This window comes from Orycteropus afer, unplaced genomic scaffold (assembly GCF_000298275.1).
Source record: "Orycteropus afer afer isolate SDZICR_OR568_19922 unplaced genomic scaffold, OryAfe1.0 scaffold00405, whole genome shotgun sequence".
Lineage (NCBI taxonomy): Eukaryota > Metazoa > Chordata > Mammalia > Tubulidentata > Orycteropodidae > Orycteropus > Orycteropus afer.
In genome coordinates, this window is record NW_006921992.1 from 742,959 (window position 1) to 748,783 (window position 5,825).

The following is a 5,825-nucleotide window of genomic DNA, read 5'->3' on the forward strand; positions in this document are numbered from 1 at the left end:
TTGGATATGTCCATAGCTGTAGTTTCTGCATTGTGTCATCTTGTGTATTAATGGTCGGTTGTTATTTGCTATTTTTGGTTCTCTGTTCAAAGGACTTCCTTTAGCATCTCCTGTAAGGTTGGTCTTGTTTTAACAGATTCCCTTAGTTTCTGCTTATCTGGAAATCTCCTAATTTCACCATCATATTTGAGGGACAATTTTGCCAGATATATAATTAAAGAGCATTCTTGTTTTACTTCTAACAAGGTGTATTTCTTCTCCTGTGAAATAAGGAAATACATAAACCCATTAACCCATTCCCATTGAGTTAATTGTGACTCATAGTGACCATATAGGACAGAGTAGAACTGCCCCATAAGGGTTTCCAGGGCTGTGAAACTTTATGGAATTAGACTGCTATATCCTTCTCCAATGGAGTAGCTGGTGGGTTTGAACCAATGGCCTTTCAGTTACCAACCAAGAGCTTAGCTGGGCTTCTTTCCATAAAGATTACAGCCAAGGAAACCCTATAGGGAAGTTCTACTCTGTAGCACATGGTATGTCCATGAGTCAGAACCCACTGACAGCAACACTTTTTTGTTGTTGTTATTTGTTTTCAGAGCATAACATGGCCTTGGCATAAGGCTGGGCTCCAGGTTAAGTGTGAGTGTGCCATCTCTGGACAGAGTGGACCCACCAAGGGAACCACAGAGTGGTCCTGGCCTCAGGGCTGAATCCTGACTCTTGCCTTCCTCCCACATTTGTCCAAACCCCATGTCCCTGCATTCAAGGCCTTCCATGATCTGGTCCAGCTAACACCCTGGCCCCAGATTGCTGTGCCTGAGTTAGTCTAAGTTCTTCTGAAGAGTCCTGCTCCATCATCCTCCCTATTTTTGCATGTGCTGATCCCCTTCCAGAAACACTTTCTCATCCATTTATCTCTAGAAATGACTTCTCCGGATTGTCCAGCAGAATCAGGCCACTTTGCTGGCCCCCTGTCCTTGTCATGTTCATCACACTGTTTACAAATTTCCTTACCATGTTCTCCACCCTCAAACTCCCACCTCCAGACACAGATTTCCCTTCCTTGTCTTGGGACAAGGCTGGGGTTCCTGGCTAACCTTGTGCTTGGCACCTCCCTTCACCTCTCCCTTCCCCTCAGGAGGGACTGCAGTGTGTTCCAGCCATGAAACAGGATGCACAGCCTTCTGTTTCGTCAAAAAAGCAAAACAGCTCCATTCTGGCTCTCCGGGCAGTTTTAACCAACTTCTGTGCCGTTAGTTCTGACTCATTGGGCCCACTGTGTATCAGAGCAGAACTGTGCTCCATAGGATTTTCACAGGCTGAGTTTTAAGACATAGATCACCAGGTCTTTATTCTGAGGCACTTCTAGGTGGACTGAACCTTCAACCCTTCAGCTAGCAGCTCAGGACTTAACCATTTGCACCACCCAGAGACTCCCAAGGCAGCTTGTGTTATAGTAAATAGCAAAGACCTACCTTCCTGCCTCCTTGCCTTTGCATTATCTAGTCTCTCTCTCTGGCATGCCCTTCCTTCTTCTATCAACATGTATATGTCCTTGAAGGCCCAGTTCCAATTCTACCTCTTCCAGAAAACTTCCTCTGAGTCTTCAGATGGATAAATTCTTTCTCCTCTGAAAGGGGTCATGAGTCAACTCCATTGCTGGGTGAATGATTCCATTTTTCCAGGAAAGACTAGAGGCTTCTTTGTTCTAATGAATGTGATCCTTTCCAGGAACAGATTCTGCTCATTGCTTTGGTCACAGATGATGCAATACTTGTGGTTTGTTGCCTTTCTCCTACTGAGCCCTCACTCCTGAGCACTCCTGCCCTTGAGCACCCAGGAAGGAGGGTGTGCCCACCAGGAAGTGCTGCCCTTCAGTAAAGTCACTGCCCAGTGACATGGGGCCCTTTCTGATGATGAAGGCAAGATAGGTCTTACGTTTTAGAAGAAAGGAACTTTTAGGAAGAAGAGCAGGATGCTCCCATTTTTGGAAAATGATCTTCCTTGAAAAAAGGGCATGGGGTGGCCTCTGATCTCTAACTGCATAAGGGGGATGGAGGATCTGGGACAACATCACAGCCCAAGGCTGATTCCAATGAGGCAGAGATCACATATACCCCCATCCTGCCACCTTTTTTCCCGATTTGGACGCCGTGGCTGAGTCCATTGTTGTGGCCACAGTGCGTCGTGAGTGCCTTCCAACCTCGGAGCCTCACCTTCTAGCACTGTGTCACACAATACTCTGTAGTGATCCATAGGGTTTTCACTGGCTAATTTTCAGAAGCAGATTGCCAGGATTTTCTTCATACTCTGTCTCATTCTGGAAGCTCTTCTGAAACCTGTCCTCCATGGGTGACCCTGCTGGTATTTGAAATACCAGTGCCATAGCTTTGGACATCATAACAACACACAAACCACCACTGTGTGACAAACTGACAGATGGATAGTGGATATGTTTGGTACACATCTTCCAATACATATACTTGATGTGGTTGTGTGTGGTTGTGTTCGTTTAATTTTTCATAAATATTATGGTGCTATGTGGCACAGAGGTTAAGCCCTTGGCTGCAAACCAAAAGGTCAGCAGTTCAAAACCACCAGCAGCTCTACAGCAGTACACTGACAGGGAACGGCCAGAAATTCAGCCAGATTCAGAAGAGGATGTGGAACAAGGGATATCATTGCTGATGTCAGGTGGATCTTGGCTGAAAGCAAAGAATACCAGAAAGATGCTTACCTGTGATTTATTGACCATGCAAAGCACTCACCTGTGTGGATCAAACGAAATATGGATAACACTGTGAAGAGCGGGAATTCCAGAACACTTAATTTTTCCCACAAGGAACCTTTATATAAACAAAGAGGCAGTCTGTGAACAGAATAAAAGGATACTGAATGGCTTAAAATCAGAAAAAAATGTGCATGAAGGTTGCATCCTTCCACCATACTTATTCAATCAGTATGCTGAGGAAATAATGTGAGAAGGCAGATTACATGAAGAAGAACGTGACATCAGGATTAATGACCTGTGATATGCAGATGACACAACCATGCTTGCTGAAAAGGAAGAAGACTTGAAACCCTTACTGATGAAGATCAAAGACTACAGCCTTCAGTATGGATTACACATCAACATGAAGAAAACAAAAATCCTTACAAGTGGATCAAAAGCAACATCATGATATCGCCTTGAAGACTAAGGTACACCTAACCCATGCCATGATATTTTCAATCACCTCCAGTGCATGTGAGAACTGAACAATGAATAAGGAAGACCAAAGAGGAGTTGATGCTTTTGAGTTGTGGTGCTGGCAAAGAATGCTGAAAGTACTGTGGACTACTAAAAGAACTACCAAATCTGTCCTGGAAGAAATGCAGCCAGAATGCTCCTTGGAATCATGTCTGGACAGACTTTGTCTCACCTATTTTGGTCATGTTGTCAGAAGGAACCATTCTCTGGAGAAGGATGCCATGCTTGGTAAAGCGGAGGGTCAACAAAAGAGAGGAAGGCCCTCAACAAAATGGATTGACACAGTGGCTGCAGCAATGGGCTCAGGTAGAGTAGAGATCATGAAGCTGGCACAGGACCGGGCAGTGTTTCATTCTGTTAGGACCGCTGGTAGCATAGTGCCTAAGGCACTTGACTGCTAACCAGAAGGCTAGCGGTTCAAACCCACCAGCCACTCCACAGAAGGAAGGTTGGGCAATCTACGTCCATAGTGATACAGCCTTGAAAACCCAAGGAAGGGTCGCTATGAGTTGGGTCCAACTTGACGGCACATAACAACAACAACAACAACATGAGTTGGAGATGACTCAACAATACATAACAACAATAAAAATAACAACAAGTGTACAGTTCAGTGGCATTGATTATATTAAATAGATTTCTTTTCAGTATTTATCATTATTTTATTGTGATTTGGGTGAAAGTTCACAGAGCAAATTCATCTTCCATACAGCAGTTCACATACACTTTGCCTCATGACATTGACTACAATTTCCCACAATGCAACAGCTCCCCTCCCATTTCCTCCCCATAGTTACCTCTTCCCTGTGTCCTTCTCTCCGGTACACTCCTGTCCCCCGACCTGCCTCCCTGTGCATACACAGCCATTCTATTCTCCCATGATTGATCTCTCCAAGGAGTGTACCTACCTAAGGTAAATGTTCAGGTCATATGCCTGTCTTTTGTTTGGCTGGAAGCCACAGGAGTGAGTTCAATTCCAGACCTGAGGGGCAGCTAGGGGACATAGTCTCAGGGGTTCCACCTTTTTTTTTTTTTTCAGTCTTTTGAAAACTTTTTATTTTGGAATAATTTAAGACTGATAGATGAGCTTCATGGATAGCACAGAGAGTTCCTGAATACCTGTGATTGTTATGGATGTGTGTCAACTTAGCTGATTGATTCTGAGTGATTTAAGCAGCTGTGCTGTGTCAGTACCTATGATGAAATGTAATGTAAGGTAGTCACCTCCATGATGACATATGCTTTGACCAGCCAATCAGTTGAAAGAGAGTTTCCTCAAGGGTGTGGTCTACTTCCAATATACATATGGACATCCTTGGGAAATTCTGAGACGTTCTATTGTGTCTGGTTCCTGTCGTATTGCCTGCTGATTTTGGAATTGCTGGATGTGAGCCAACAGTCTGCTATTTTATCTGTTGATCTTGGATTTGTCATCCATTGAAGTCAGCCAGCAGCCTGCTATGCTGCCTGTCAGGCTTGGGTTCATCAGCTGCAGCAGCTGCATGAGTCAGAAAAAGCCTCTAGCTTGATGTTTGACCCATGAATCTGGGTCTTCCAGCCTCTACAACTGTGTGGGCCATTTCCCTGAGATAAACATCTCTCTCTCTCTCTGAACTTTCCTGGTTTTGCTTCTCTAGAGCACCTAGCCTAAGATAATACCCTTCACCCAACTTTCCATAATGTTAACAACATCTTAAATTACCACAGTACATGGAACAGATTCTCTCTCAGAGCCCTCAAACAGAATCAACATGGCTGACATCCTGGTTTTGGACTTCTAGCCTCCATAGCAGTTCAAACACACCAAGTGGTACCTTGGAAGGAAAGGACTAGTGATCTGCTCCCATTAAGAGTACAGCCAAGAAAATCCTATGGAGCAGTTCTACTTTGTAACTCGTGACGTTCACCACGAGTTGGAATCAACAGCAAGTAGCAGTAAGCCTCCAGAGCTGTGAGACAATAAACCTGTGTTCTTATTTGCTGTTAGTTGTTAGGTGCTCTCGAGTCAGCATCATCAACTCATAGAGACCCCGTGTAGAACAGAACGAAATATTGCCCAGTCCCAGACCGTCTTCACAATCCTTGCTATGTTTGAGTCCATTGTTGCAGCCATTGTGCCAACCCATCTCCTTAAGGGTCTTCCTCTTTTTGCTCTCTACTTTTCCAAGCCTGATGTCCTTATCCAAGGACTGTCCCTCTTGAAAACATATCCAAAGTATGTGAGACAAAGTCTCACCACCCTTGCTTCTAAAAAGCATTCTGGCTGTACTTCCTCCAAGACAAATTTGTTCATTCTCCTGGCAGTCCATGATATTGTCTATGTTCTTTGTCAACACTATAATTCAAAGGAATCAATTCTCCTTCAGTCTTCCTCATTCATTGTCCCCCTTTCACAAGCATATGAAGCAACTGATAACACTATAGCTTGAGTCAAGAGTACCTTAGTCTTCAAAGTGACATCTTTGCTTTTTAACACTTCAAAGAGGTCTTTTGTAGCAGATTTGCCAATGCAATGCATCATTTGATTTCTTAATTTCTGCTTCCATGGGTGTTGATTATGGATCCAAGTAAA